This window comes from Oncorhynchus mykiss, unplaced genomic scaffold, assembly GCF_013265735.2.
Source record: "Oncorhynchus mykiss isolate Arlee unplaced genomic scaffold, USDA_OmykA_1.1 un_scaffold_466, whole genome shotgun sequence".
Taxonomy (NCBI): Eukaryota; Metazoa; Chordata; class Actinopteri; order Salmoniformes; family Salmonidae; genus Oncorhynchus; species Oncorhynchus mykiss.
In genome coordinates, this window is record NW_023493913.1 from 79,513 (window position 1) to 90,971 (window position 11,459).

The 11,459-nt window shown below is 41.6% G+C and overlaps 17 non-coding genes across 17 annotated transcripts; 8 read left to right on the forward strand and 9 right to left on the reverse strand.

The window, feature by feature from the left end:
* Positions 1–33: 33 nt before the first annotated feature.
* trnaw-cca lies at positions 34–105 on the reverse strand. Its single transcript has one exon. It is a non-coding gene; the product is annotated as a tRNA-Trp (tRNA).
* A 161-nt stretch (positions 106–266) lies between these two features.
* On the forward strand, positions 267–339 carry trnak-uuu. Its single transcript has one exon. It is a non-coding gene; the product is annotated as a tRNA-Lys (tRNA).
* A 1,248-nt stretch (positions 340–1,587) lies between these two features.
* Positions 1,588–1,659, reverse strand: trnaw-cca. The gene has a single exon. It is a non-coding gene; the product is annotated as a tRNA-Trp (tRNA).
* A 168-nt stretch (positions 1,660–1,827) lies between these two features.
* Positions 1,828–1,900, forward strand: trnak-uuu. The gene has a single exon. It is a non-coding gene; the product is annotated as a tRNA-Lys (tRNA).
* Positions 1,901–3,146: 1,246 nt separating this feature from the next.
* Positions 3,147–3,218, reverse strand: trnaw-cca. The gene has a single exon. It is a non-coding gene; the product is annotated as a tRNA-Trp (tRNA).
* Positions 3,219–3,386: 168 nt separating this feature from the next.
* Positions 3,387–3,459, forward strand: trnak-uuu. Its single transcript has one exon. It is a non-coding gene; the product is annotated as a tRNA-Lys (tRNA).
* A 988-nt stretch (positions 3,460–4,447) lies between these two features.
* Positions 4,448–4,519, reverse strand: trnaw-cca. The gene has a single exon. It is a non-coding gene; the product is annotated as a tRNA-Trp (tRNA).
* Positions 4,520–4,680: 161 nt separating this feature from the next.
* trnak-uuu lies at positions 4,681–4,753 on the forward strand. Its single transcript has one exon. It is a non-coding gene; the product is annotated as a tRNA-Lys (tRNA).
* A 1,245-nt stretch (positions 4,754–5,998) lies between these two features.
* On the reverse strand, positions 5,999–6,070 carry trnaw-cca. Its single transcript has one exon. It is a non-coding gene; the product is annotated as a tRNA-Trp (tRNA).
* Positions 6,071–6,238: 168 nt separating this feature from the next.
* trnak-uuu lies at positions 6,239–6,310 on the forward strand. The gene has a single exon. It is a non-coding gene; the product is annotated as a tRNA-Lys (tRNA).
* Positions 6,311–7,301: 991 nt separating this feature from the next.
* trnaw-cca lies at positions 7,302–7,373 on the reverse strand. The gene has a single exon. It is a non-coding gene; the product is annotated as a tRNA-Trp (tRNA).
* Positions 7,374–7,541: 168 nt separating this feature from the next.
* On the forward strand, positions 7,542–7,614 carry trnak-uuu. The gene has a single exon. It is a non-coding gene; the product is annotated as a tRNA-Lys (tRNA).
* A 1,041-nt stretch (positions 7,615–8,655) lies between these two features.
* On the reverse strand, positions 8,656–8,727 carry trnaw-cca. Its single transcript has one exon. It is a non-coding gene; the product is annotated as a tRNA-Trp (tRNA).
* Positions 8,728–8,888: 161 nt separating this feature from the next.
* trnak-uuu lies at positions 8,889–8,961 on the forward strand. Its single transcript has one exon. It is a non-coding gene; the product is annotated as a tRNA-Lys (tRNA).
* A 989-nt stretch (positions 8,962–9,950) lies between these two features.
* On the reverse strand, positions 9,951–10,023 carry trnaw-cca. Its single transcript has one exon. It is a non-coding gene; the product is annotated as a tRNA-Trp (tRNA).
* A 161-nt stretch (positions 10,024–10,184) lies between these two features.
* On the forward strand, positions 10,185–10,257 carry trnak-uuu. The gene has a single exon. It is a non-coding gene; the product is annotated as a tRNA-Lys (tRNA).
* Positions 10,258–11,246: 989 nt separating this feature from the next.
* Positions 11,247–11,318, reverse strand: trnaw-cca. The gene has a single exon. It is a non-coding gene; the product is annotated as a tRNA-Trp (tRNA).
* Positions 11,319–11,459: the final 141 nt, after the last annotated feature.

Here is an 11,459-nt window from a genome sequence, read left to right on the forward strand (position 1 = left end):
TAAAGGAGGCAGAGATTGCACACATAAAAACCATGACCACGACGTGAGTTGAACACGCAACCTTCTGATCTGGAGTCAGACACGCTACCATTGCGCCACGAGGTCATTGGCATTTAACATCTATGGAGAGGATGCCTAGTTTAATGAGTGTATAATTTGGAATGGAGGCCTGGTTCTCTGGGGAAATGAACCATCTGACAATGCCACCCCCATCAGCACGTGCCTCTGCCCGGCAGGTTAAGTGTATGAAAATAAGCAGATGTAGAGCCCAGATAGCTCAGTCGGTAGAGCATCAGACTTTTAATCTGAGGGTCCAGGGTTCAAGTCCCTGTTTGGGCGTTGCTTTAATGTTTACCTTTTCTGGCGCAGGTGTTCTGCTAGCAACCCACCTCGACAACATCCGGTGAAATTGCAGAGCGCCAAATTCAAAATATAGAAATAGTCAATATAAACATTCACAAAAATACAAGTGCTATACATCGGCTTAAAGATGAACTTCTTGTTAATCCAGCCGCTTTGTCACATTTCAAATAGGATTTACTGCGAAAGCCTACCATGCGATTATCTGAGGACAGCGCCCCACTTACAAAAACATATTCCAACCAAGTAGACGAGTCACAAAAGTCATAAATAGCGATAAAATGAATCACTTACCTTTGAACATCTTCATCTGGTTGCAGTCACAAGAGTCCCAGCTCCACAATAAAGGTTTGTTTTGTTCGAGAAAGTCCCTCTTTATATCCCAAAAACTCTGTTTTGTTGGCGCATTGTGTTCAGTAATACACTGGCTCAAAGGAGGTCAAAACATGCAGACGAATACATCCTAATAGTACCGGCAAAGTTTGTTGAAACATGTCAAACGATGTTCATAATTAATCCTCACGTTGTCAATTGTCTAAATAATACATTTTCAACCGGACAATTGCGTATTCAATAGAAATGAAAAACAACGAAGGGCGCGCACTCTGTCACGCGCGCAAACCAGTACTGCATGCTTCCTCAGTCCACTGACAGCAAGGTCTCATTCTTCTTCATTTTTCAGAAAACAAGTCTAAACCAATGTCTAAAGACTGTTGACATCTAGTGGTAGCCATAGGAACTGCAATCTGGATCCTAACCCATTAGAAACTCAATAGGCATTCAATTGAAAACTACCCACATCAAAAAAATCCCACCTCCTGGATAACTTTTCTTCAGGTTTTTGCCTGCCATATCAGTTCTGTTATACTCAGAGACATTATTTTAACAGTTTTGGAAACTGTAGAGTGTGTTCTATCCAAATCTACCATTTATATGCATATCCTAGTGTCTGGGCCTGAGTAACAGGCAGTTTACTTTGGGAACGTTTCTCATCCAGGCATCAAAAAACTGCCCCCAAGCATACATATCGAACTCCCTGTTCGAAGACTGACAATCACATGATTTCATTTAAGATTTTGCAGTGTGACAGGTTTTTGTGAGAGACAATTTTCATCAAAAGCAGCATTGGTTTGTTCGTTTCTGTGCGAGATTAGTACTGTAAAGCCACATTGGTACTTGTGCTGATTCACTGAGTAAAGGCGGCAGAGATTGCACACATAAAAACCATGACCACAACGTGAGTTGAACACGCAACCTTCTGATCTGGAGTCAGACGCGCTACCATTGCGCCACGAGGTCATTGACATTTAACATCTTTGGAGAGGATGCCTAGTTCAGATTTTAATGAGTGTATAATTTGGAATGGAGGCCTGGTTCTCTGGGGAAATGAACCATCTGACAATGCCACCACCATCAGCACGTGCCTCTGCCCGGCAGGTTAAGTGTCTGAAAATAAGCAAATGCAGAGCCCAGATAGCTCAGTCGGTAGAGCATCAGACTTTTAATCTGAGGGTCCAGGGTTCAAGTCCCTGTTTGGGCGTTGCTTTAATGTTTACCTTTTCTGGCGCAGGTGTTCTGCTAGCAACCCACCTCGACAACATCCGGTGAAATTGCAGAGCGCCAAATTCAAAATATAGAAATAGTCAATATAAACATTCACAAAAATACAAGTGCTATACATCGGCTTAAAGATGAACTTCTTGTTAATCCAGCCGCTTTGTCACATTTCAAATAGGATTTACTGCGAAAGCCTACCATGCGATTATCTGAGGACAGCGCCCCACTTACAAAAACATATTCCAACCAAGTAGACGAGTCACAAAAGTCATAAATAGCGATAAAATGAATCACTTACCTTTGAACATCTTCATCTGGTTGCAGTCACAAGAGTCCCAGCTCCACAATAAAGGTTTGTTTTGTTCGAGAAAGTCCCTCTTTATATCCCAAAAACTCTGTTTTGTTGGCGCATTGTGTTCAGTAATACACTGGCTCAAAGGAGGTCAAAACATGCAGACGAATACATCCTAATAGTACCGGCAAAGTTTGTTGAAACATGTCAAACGATGTTCATAATTAATCCTCACGTTGTCAATTGTCTAAATAATACATTTTCAACCGGACAATTGCGTATTCAATAGAAATGAAAAACAACGAAGGGCGCGCACTCTGTCACGCGCGCAAACCAGTACTGCATGCTTCCTCAGTCCACTGACAGCAAGGTCTCATTCTTCTTCATTTTTCAGAAAACAAGTCTAAACCAATGTCTAAAGACTGTTGACATCTAGTGGTAGCCATAGGAACTGCAATCTGGATCCTAACCCATTAGAAACTCAATAGGCATTCAATTGAAAACTACCCACATCAAAAAAATCCCACCTCCTGGATAACTTTTCTTCAGGTTTTTGCCTGCCATATCAGTTCTGTTATACTCAGAGACATTATTTCAACAGTTCTGGAAACTGTAGAGTGTGTTCTATCCAAATCTACCATTTATATGCATATCCTAGTTTCTGGGCCTGAGTAACAGGCAGTTTACTTTGGGAACGTTTCTCATCCAGGCATCAAAAAACTGCCCCCAAGCATACATTAAACTCCCTGTTCGAAGACTGACAATCACATGATTTCATTTAGGATTTTGCAGTGTGACAGGTTTTTGTGAGAGACAATTTTCATCAAAAGCAGCATTGGTTTGTTCGTTTCTGTGCGAGATTAGTACTGTAAAGCCACATTGGTACTTGTGCTGATTCACTGAGTAAAGGAGGCAGAGATTGCACACATAAAAACCATGACCACGACGTGAGTTGAACACGCAACCTTCTGATCTGGAGTCAGACGCGCTACCATTGCGCCACGAGGTCATTGACATTTAACATCTTTGGAGAGGATGCCTAGTTCAGATTTTAATGAGTGTATAATTTGGAATGGAGGCCTGGTTCTCTGGGGAAATGAACCATCTGACAATGCCACCCCCATCAGCACGTGCCTCTGCCCGGCAGGTTAAGTGTCTGAAAATAAGCAGATGCAGAGCCCAGATAGCTCAGTCGGTAGAGCATCAGACTTTTAATCTGAGGGTCCAGGGTTCAAGTCCCTGTTTGGGCGTTGCTTTAATGTTTACCTTTTCTGGCGCAGGTGTTCTGCTAGCAACCCACCTCGACAACATCCGGTGAAATTGCAGAGCGCCAAATTCAAAATATAGAAATAGTCAATATAAACATTCACAAAAATACAAGTGTTATACATCGGTTTAAAGATTAACTTCTTGTTAATCCAGCCGCTTTGTCACATTTCAAATAGGATTTACTGCGAAAGCCTACCATGCGATTATCTGAGGACAGCGCCCCACTTACAAAAACATATTCCAACCAAGTAGACGAGTCACAAAAGTCATAAATAGCGATAAAATGAATTTTTCATTTGAACATCTTCATCTGGTTGCAGTCACAAGAGTCCCAGCTCCACAATAAAGGTTTGTTTTGTCAGAGAAAGTCCCTCTTTATATCCCAAAAATTCTGTTTTGTTGGCGCATTGTGTTCAGTAATACACTGGCTCAAAGGAGGTCAAAACATGCAGACGAATACATCCTAATAGTACCGGCAAAGTTTGTTGAATCTGGATCCTAACCCATTAGAAACTCAATAGGCATTCAATTGAAAACTACCCACATCAAAAAAATCCCACCTCCTGGATAACTTTTCTTCAGGTTTTTGCCTGCCATATCAGTTCTGTTATACTCAGAGACATTATTTTAACAGTTCTGGAAACTGTAGAGTGTGTTCTATCCAAATCTACCATTTATATGCATATCCTAGTTTCTGGCCTGAGTAACAGGCAGTTTACTTTGGGAACGTTTCTCATCCAGGCATCAAAAAACTGCCCCCAAGCATACATTAAAACTCCCTGTTCGAAGACTGACAATCACATGATTTCATTTAAGATTTTGCAGTGTGACAGGTTTTGTGAGAGACAATTTTCATCAAAAGCAGCATTGGTTTGTTCGTTTCTGTGCGAGATTAGTACTGTAAAGCCACATTGGTACTTGTGCTGATTCACTGAGTAAAGGAGGCAGAGATTGCACACATAAAAACCATGACCACGACGTGAGTTGAACACGCAACCTTCTGATCTGGAGTCAGACACGCTACCATTGCGCCACGAGGTCATTGGCATTTAACATCTATGGAGAGGATGCCTAGTTTAATGAGTGTATAATTTGGAATGGAGGCCTGGTTCTCTGGGGAAATGAACCATCTGACAATGCCACCCCCATCAGCACGTGCCTCTGCCCGGCAGGTTAAGTGTATGAAAATAAGCAGATGTAGAGCCCAGATAGCTCAGTCGGTAGAGCATCAGACTTTTAATCTGAGGGTCCAGGGTTCAAGTCCCTGTTTGGGCGTTGCTTTAATGTTTACCTTTTCTGGCGCAGGTGTTCTGCTAGCAACCCACCTCGACAACATCCGGTGAAATTGCAGAGCGCCAAATTCAAAATATAGAAATAGTCAATATAAACATTCACAAAAATACAAGTGCTATACATCGGCTTAAAGATGAACTTCTTGTTAATCCAGCCGCTTGTCACATTTCAAATAGGATTTACTGCGAAAGCCTACCATGCGATTATCTGAGGACAGCGCCCCACTTACAAAAACATATTCCAACCAAGTAGACGAGTCACAAAAGTCATAAATAGCGATAAAATGAATCACTTACCTTTGAACATCTTCATCTGGTTGCAGTCACAAGAGTCCCAGCTCCACAATAAAGGTTTGTTTTGTTCGAGAAAGTCCCTCTTTATATCCCAAAAACTCTGTTTTGTTGGCGCATTGTGTTCAGTAATACACTGGCTCAAAGGAGGTCAAAACATGCAGACGAATACATCCTAATAGTACCGGCAAAGTTTGTTGAAACATGTCAAACGATGTTCATAATTAATCCTCACGTTGTCAATTGTCTAAATAATACATTTTCAACCGGACAATTGCGTATTCAATAGAAATGAAAAACAACGAAGGGCGCGCACTCTGTCACGCGCGCAAACCAGTACTGCATGCTTCCTCAGTCCACTGACAGCAAGGTCTCATTCTTCTTCATTTTTCAGAAAACAAGTCTAAACCAATGTCTAAAGACTGTTGACATCTAGTGGTAGCCATAGGAACTGCAATCTGGATCCTAACCCATTAGAAACTCAATAGGCATTCAATTGAAAACTACCCACATCAAAAAAATCCCACCTCCTGGATAACTTTTCTTCAGGTTTTTGCCTGCCATATCAGTTCTGTTATACTCAGAGACATTATTTCAACAGTTCTGGAAACTGTAGAGTGTGTTCTATCCAAATCTACATTTATATGCATATCCTAGTTTTCTGGGCCTGAGTAACAGGCAGTTTACTTTGGGAACGTTTCTCATCCAGGCATCAAAAAACTGCCCCCAAGCATACATTAAACTCCCTGTTCGAAGACTGACAATCACATGATTTCATTTAGGATTTTGCAGTGTGACAGGTTTTTGTGAGAGACAATTTTCATCAAAAGCAGCATTGGTTTGTTCGTTTCTGTGCGAGATTAGTACTGTAAAGCCACATTGGTACTTGTGCTGATTCACTGAGTAAAGGCGGCAGAGATTGCACACATAAAAACCATGACCACGACGTGAGTTGAACACGCAACCTTCTGATCTGGAGTCAGACGCGCTACCATTGCGCCACGAGGTCATTGACATTTAACATCTTTGGAGAGGATGCCTAGTTCAGATTTTAATGAGTGTATAATTTGGAATGGAGGCCTGGTTCTCTGGGGAAATGAACCATCTGACAATGCCACCCCCATCAGCACGTGCCTCTGCCCGGCAGGTTAAGTGTCTGAAAATAAGCAGATGCAGAGCCCAGATAGCTCAGTCGGTAGAGCATCAGACTTTTAATCTGAGGGTCCAGGGTTCAAGTCCCTGTTGGGCGTTGCTTTAATGTTTACCTTTTCTGGCGCAGGTGTTCTGCTAGCAACCCACCTCGACAACATCCGGTGAAATTGCAGAGCGCCAAATTCAAAATATAGAAATAGTCAATATAAACATTCACAAAAATACAAGTGTTATACATCGGTTTTAAAGATTAACTTCTGTTAATCCAGCCGCTTTGTCACATTTCAAATAGGATTTACTGCGAAAGCTACCATGCGATATATCTGAGGACAGCGCCCCACTTACAAAAACATATTCCAACCAAGTAGACGAGTCACAAAAGTCATAAATAGCGATAAAATGAATTTTTCATTTGAACATCTTCATCTGGTTGCAGTCACAAGAGTCCCAGCTCCACAATAAAGGTTTGTTTTGTCAGAGAAAGTCCCTCTTTATATCCCAAAAATTCTGTTTTGTTGGCGCATTGTGTTCAGTAATACACTGGCTCAAAGGAGGTCAAAACATGCAGACGAATACATCCTAATAGTACGGCAAAGTTTGTTGAATCTGGATCCTAACCCATTAGAAACTCAATAGGCATTCAATTGAAAACTACCCACATCAAAAAAATCCACCTCCTGGATTAACTTTTCTTCAGGTTTTTTGCCTGCCATATCAGTTCTGTTATACTCAGAGACATTATTTTAACAGTTCTGGAAACTGTAGAGTGTGTTCTATCCAAATCTACCATTTATATGCATATCCTAGTTTCTGGGCCTGAGTAACAGGCAGTTTACTTTGGGAACGTTTCTCATCCAGGCATCAAAAAAACTGCCCCCAAGCATACATTAAACTCCCTGTTCGAAGGACTGACAATCACATGATTTCATTTTAAGATTTTGCAGTGTGACAGGTTTTGTGAGAGACAATTTTTCATCAAAGCAGCATTGGTTTGTTCGTTTCTGTGCGAGATTAGTACTGTAAAGCCACATTGGTACTTGTGCTGATTCACTGAGTAAAGGAGGCAGAGATTGCACACATAAAAACCATGACCACGACGTGAGTTGAACACGCAACCTTCTGATCTGGAGTCAGACACGCTACCATTGCGCCACGAGGTCATTGGCATTTAACATCTTTGGAGAGGATGCCTAGTTCAGATTTTAATGAGTGTATAATTTGGAATGGAGGCCTGGTTCTCTGGGGAAATGAACCATCTGACAATGCCACCCCCATCAGCACGTGCCTCTGCCCGGCAGGTTAAGTGTCTGAAAATAAGCAGATGCAGAGCCCAGATAGCTCAGTCGGTAGAGCATCAGACTTTTAATCTGAGGGTCTAGGGTTCAAGTCCCTGTTTGGGCGTTGCTTTAATGTTTACCTTTTCTGGCGCAGGTGTTCTGCTAGCAACCCACCTCGACAACATCCGGTGAAATTGCAGAGCGCCAAATTCAAAATATAGAAATAGTCAATATAAACATTCACAAAAATACAAGTGCTATACATCGGCTTAAAGATGAACTTCTTGTTAATCCAGCCGCTTTGTCACATTTCAAATAGGATTTACATGCGATTATCTGAGGACAGCGCCCCCACTTACAAAAACATATTCCAACCAAGTAGACGAGTCACAAAAGTCATAAATAGCGATAAAATGAATCACTTACCTTTGAACATCTTCATCTGGTTGCAGTCACAAGAGTCCCAGCTCCACAATAAAGGTTTGTTTTGTTCGAGAAAGTCCCTCTTTATATCCCAAAAACTCTGTTTTGTTGGCGCATTGTGTTCAGTAATACACTGGCTCAAAGGAGGTCAAAACATGCAGACGAATACATCCTAATAGTACCGGCAAAGTTTGTTGAAACATGTCAAACGATGTTCATAATTAATCCTCACGTTGTCAATTGTCTAAATAATACATTTTCAACCGGACAATTGCGTATTCAATAGAAATGAAAAACAACGAAGGGCGCGCACTCTGACACGCGCGCAAACCAGTACTGCATGCTTCCTCAGTCCACTGACAGCAAGGTCTCATTCTTCTTCATTTTTCAGAAAACAAGTCTAAACCAATGTCTAAAGACTGTTGACATCTAGTGGTAGCCATAGGAACTGCAATCTGGATCCTAACCCATTAGAAACTCAATAGGCATTCAATTGAAAACTACCCACATCAAAAAAATCCCAAACTGCCCCCAAGCATACATTAAACTCCCTGTTCGAAGACTGACAATCACATGATTTCATTTAAGATTTTGCAGTGTGACAGGTTTTTGTGAGAGACAATTTTCATCAAAAGCAGCATTGGTTTGTTCGTTTCTGTGCGAGATTAGTACTGTAAAGCCACATTGGTACTTGTGCTGATTCACTGAGTAAAGGAGGCAGAGATTGCACACATAAAAACCATGACCACGACGTGAGTTGAACACGCAACCTTCTGATCTGGAGTCAGACACGCTACCATTGCGCCACGAGGTCATTGGCATTTAACATCTTTGGAGAGGATGCCTAGTTTAATGAGTGTATAATTTGGAATGGAGGCCTGGTTCTCTGGGGAAATGAACCATCTGACAATGCCACCCCCATCAGCACGTGCCTCTGCCCGGCAGGTTAAGTGTATGAAAATAAGCAGATGTAGAGCCCAGATAGCTCAGTCGGTAGAGCATCAGACTTTTAATCTGAGGGTCCAGGGTTCAAGTCCCTGTTTGGGCGTTGCTTTAATGTTTACCTTTTCTGGCGCAGGTGTTCTGCTAGCAACCCACCTCGACAACATCCTGTGAAATTGCAGAGCGCCAAATTCAAAATATAGAAATAGTCAATATAAACATTCACAAAAATACAAGTGTTATACATCGGCTTAAAGATTAACTTCTTGTTAATCCAGCCGCTTTGTCACATTTCAAATAGGATTTACTGCGAAAGCCTACCATGCGATTATCTGAGGACAGCGCCCCACTTACAAAAACATATTCCAACCAAGTAGACGAGTCACAAAAGTCATAAATAGCGATAAAATGAATTTTTCATTTGAACATCTTCATCTGGTTGCAGTCACAAGAGTCCCAGCTCCACAATAAAGGTTTGTTTTGTCAGAGAAAGTCCCTCTTTATATCCCAAAAATTCTGTTTTGTTGGCGCATTGTGTTCAGTAATACACTGGCTCAAAGGAGGTCAAAACATGCAGACGAATACATCCTAATAGTACCGGCAAAGTTTGTTGAATCTGGATCCTAACCCATTAGAAACTCAATAGGCATTCAATTGAAAACTACCCACATCAAAAAAATCCCACCTCCTGGATAACTTTTCTTCAGGTTTTTGCCTGCCATATCAGTTCTGTTATACTCAGAGACATTATTTTAACAGTTCTGGAAACTGTAGAGTGTGTTCTATCCAAATATACCATTTATATGCATATCCTAGTTTCTGGGCCTGAGTAACAGGCAGTTTACTTTGGGAACGTTTCTCATCCAGGCATCAAAAAACTGCCCCCAAGCATACATTAAACTCCCTGTTCGAAGACTGACAATCACATGATTTCATTTAAGATTTTGCAGTGTGACAGGTTTTTGTGAGAGACAATTTTCATCAAAAGCAGCATTGGTTTGTTCGTTTCTGTGCGAGATTAGTACTGTAAAGCCACATTGGTACTTGTGCTGATTCACTGAGTAAAGGAGGCAGAGATTGCACACATAAAAACCATGACCACGACGTGAGTTTGAACACGCAACCTTCTGATCTGGAGTCAGACACGCTACCATTGCGCCACGAGGTCATTGGCATTTAACATCTTTGGAGAGGATGCCTAGTTTAATGAGTGTATAATTTGGAATGGAGGCCTGGTTCTCTGGGGAAATGAACCATCTGACAATGCCACCCCCATCAGCACGTGCCTCTGCCCGGCAGGTTAAGTGTATGAAAATAAGCAGATGTAGAGCCCAGATAGCTCAGTCGGTAGAGCATCAGACTTTTAATCTGAGGGTCCAGGGTTCAAGTCCCTGTTTGGGCGTTGCTTTAATGTTTACCTTTTCTGGCGCAGGTGTTCTGCTAGCAACCCACCTCGACAACATCCGGTGAAATTGCAGAGCGCCAAATTCAAAATATAGAAATAGTCAATATAAACATTCACAAAAATACAAGTTTTATACATCGGTTTAAAGATTAACTTCTTGTTAATCCAGCCGCTTTGTCACATTTCAAATAGGATTTACTGCGAAAGCCTACCATGCGATTATCTGAGGACAGCGCCCCACTTACAAAAACATATTCCAACCAAGTAGACGAGTCACAAAAGTCATAAATAGCGATAAAATGAATCACTTACCTTTGAACATCTTCATCTGGTTGCAGTCACAAGAGTCCCAGCTCCACAATAAAGGTTTGTTTTGTTCGAGAAAGTCCCTCTTTATATCCCAAAACTCTGTTTTGTGGCGCATTGTGTTCAGTAATACACTGGCTCAAAGGAGGTCAAAACATGCAGACGAATACATCCTAATAGTACCGGCAAAGTTTGTTGAATCTGGATTCCATACCTCATTAGAAAATCAATAGGCATTCAATGGAAATCTACCCACATCAAAAAAAGATCCACCTCCTGGATAACTTTTCTCTTCAGGTTTTTGCCTGCCATATCAGTTCTGTTATACTCAGAGACATTATTTTAACAGTTTTGAAAACTGTAGAGTGTGTTCTATCCAATCTACCATTTATATGCTATCCTAGTTCTTGGCCTGAGTAACAGGCAGTTACTTTGGGAACGTTTCTCATCCAGGCATCCAAAAACTGCCCCCAGCATACATTAAACTCCCTGTTCGAAGACTGACAATCACATGATTTCATTTAAGATTTTGCAGTGTGACAGGTTTTTGTGAGAGACAATTTTCATCAAAAGCAGCATTGGTTTGTTCGTTTCTGTGCGAGATTAGTACTGTAAAGCCACATTGGTACTTGTGCTGATTCACTGAGTAAAGGCGGCAGAGATTGCACACATAAAAACCATGACCACGACGTGAGTTGAACACGCAACCTTCTGATCTGGAGTCAGACGCGCTACCATTGCGCCACGAGGTCATTGACATTTAACATCTTTGGAGAGGATGCCTAGTTTTAATGAGTGTATAATTTGGAATGGAGGCCTGGTTCTCTGGGAAATGAACCATCTGACAATGCCACCCCCATCAGCACGTGCCTCTGCCAGGCAGGTTAAGTGTA